This window comes from Olea europaea, chromosome 21 (genome assembly GCF_002742605.1).
Source record: "Olea europaea var. sylvestris chromosome 21, O_europaea_v1, whole genome shotgun sequence".
Classification (NCBI taxonomy): Eukaryota; Viridiplantae; Streptophyta; class Magnoliopsida; order Lamiales; family Oleaceae; genus Olea; species Olea europaea.
In genome coordinates, this window is record NC_036257.1 from 10616960 (window position 1) to 10619519 (window position 2560).

Genomic DNA, 2560 nt, shown 5'->3' on the forward strand with positions numbered 1-2560 from the left:
TTTTTAAAAAAATGAAGCTCTGACACACCCTTATTTTTATTTATCCACCATAATTATCAAGTCCAAATTTAATGATTTTTCCCTTTTGCATATTAAACGAATACACACCATAAAAAAATTATTAATGAGTCAAGTTGACTCGCAGTCAAATGAGCTAGCTCGCTGCCATGCGAGCCAGCCCATCATCGACTTGTGAAATGGCTCATAAATTATTAGTAAAATACAATTTTCACTATTAAGTTGGCGAGTTGCAAATGTCTCACAAGCCATCTCTATTCGTCCAATCAAGACAGCAAACTGGTGGGGCGAGCTATGCCTATATTTGACAAATGGAAAATGAGTTGACTCGTATGGTGGGTTGAGTTGAGCTTGACAATGACGGAGCTAATCGGTTCAAGCCTGATCCATTTAACCTTCCAACCCGAAGAATTTGTTATTAATTTATATTATATGTATGTAATAATATGAAGTCATAATGTTAACCAGTTAACGAGATGTAAACATTGTCTTATTTTCATAAAGTATACAAGCCAACCATACAGATTTGATTGGTGAGATGTGTACCATATATTAGTTATTTATACAATATCAAAGGTGGATGTGGGTAACTGCAGGTGAGAATGACCTCATCCTCCAAATTTTAATCAAACTCCGATGCTAAGCTCAAAGTAGTCAGGCCAAAAAAATAGGGGGTCGATTGACACTTGGTCAAACAGGTTTATCCAATTTTAATTTCTTTGATTGCATCATACAAATTTATACGACTTAAAAGTCTTGCCCAATCTTTTTTATGATTGTTTTAATTAAATAAAGAAATTACAAAATAATAGCATATTTGGTGCAATTTAAAATTCAATTAAAATCAATTTTTTGATGTTATTTTACCATTTCAGCAGCCATTTCTTAATTCTTCTCTCACAGGTTATCTCTAACAATCAAAAAATCAATTAACAAAATCCTTACCAAACAAGCACTAAGTTATGCTCCTATTTTGTGAGAATTAAAATAAAAATTTTAATTAATTTTGCTAAAAATTGATGAAACGCGTTATTATAAAATTGCAAGTCCATAAAAAGTGTAATTAAAATTATTTGTTGATGGATTACATATAATTTTACATTGGCCTTCCAAAATATACTATTCAACTTTAACCCTTTACTGGCTCAATGCCTAATATGCTATACAATACTTATGAATAAGTTGTTTACAAAATAGTTATGTGTTTTGTTACTCGTCACTACTAAATCGTATTTTTTTCTTAATTTTATTAAATAATATCTAATTTAACATACAAAATTGTGATTTACCACACACATGTAACAATTTAGGAAAAAATGAAAAACTATTATCGATCATATTTAAAATACATTCAAACCATGACAACAAGGAATACCACACACATGTAATAATTATGATTAATATTTTCATTATCATTCATAACCATTGACTTTAACTAAAGTGAAAATAGTAATAATAATAATAAATCATAACCATTGACATTGTACCATTAGGGTTATTATTACTTTTCACCTTCTATATTAAGCAGCAATTTTAAATTCTCAAATACATAATGTCCTGTGGTAGGTAAACGTTATTACTATTATCATGACATATTAATTAACAATTTTACCAGCTTTCTAACCTTAGCATAAATACTGGATCATACAATATAAGTATCTGTCGATAATTAATGGGGACAGAATTATAACATCAGCATAGTAAATGTTCAATGTTGTAATTTTCAAATAAATAAATAATATATATATATATATATATATATATGAAATTCAAAGGGAAATAATTAAATTGCTCTTTTTTTTTCATAAAATGATTATGCCTCAATTTGTTGTAGTCAAAAATTAAATTTTTTTAGTATATTTCAATTAAAGTTTGTAGGATATATTGTTAAAAAAAATGATAAAATTTGTGGATTTCATTAAATTTATGATTAAAATTTTTAACATAAATTTTTATAAGTTTTTAATCGACGTTCAAACTGGCTATAAAAAAAAATTAAATAAATAATAGTGCCGAGGAAAAAAATATTATTTGACGACTCCTTAAATGCACCTCATCTGGAATCCATCTCTGGGTCCAGTGGTTTAAATAAACAAAATAACTTTACTGCAAAATCAGCAACAACCAATAAAAAGAAATTAAAATTACTTAATTTCTGAACTTGAAATCATTTCTTTTGGTGAGCTTTTAATGCAAGATTTATTCGACCTTGCAGCTTCAACCAGAAGTGATCCAGAGGATTTATTATTATTATTATTATTATTATTATTATTATTATTATTATTATATCATCAATACAAGCAGGGGCGGATCCAGACAGTTCGAACTGTAGGGTCAAAATTTTTTTTTTTTTCGAATATCGTATCACGAACAAAAAGAAAAAAAATCGATTGTTTGCTGTTCATGTTCGATGTTTGCATTTTGGGAAGAAATCGGTGGATTAGATGATATATCTATGGACTAAATAATGGATATGAACAATGTGATATGGATATAGATTTAGGATTTGGACTTTTTGGGGCAGAAAATTAAGTTTTCAGCA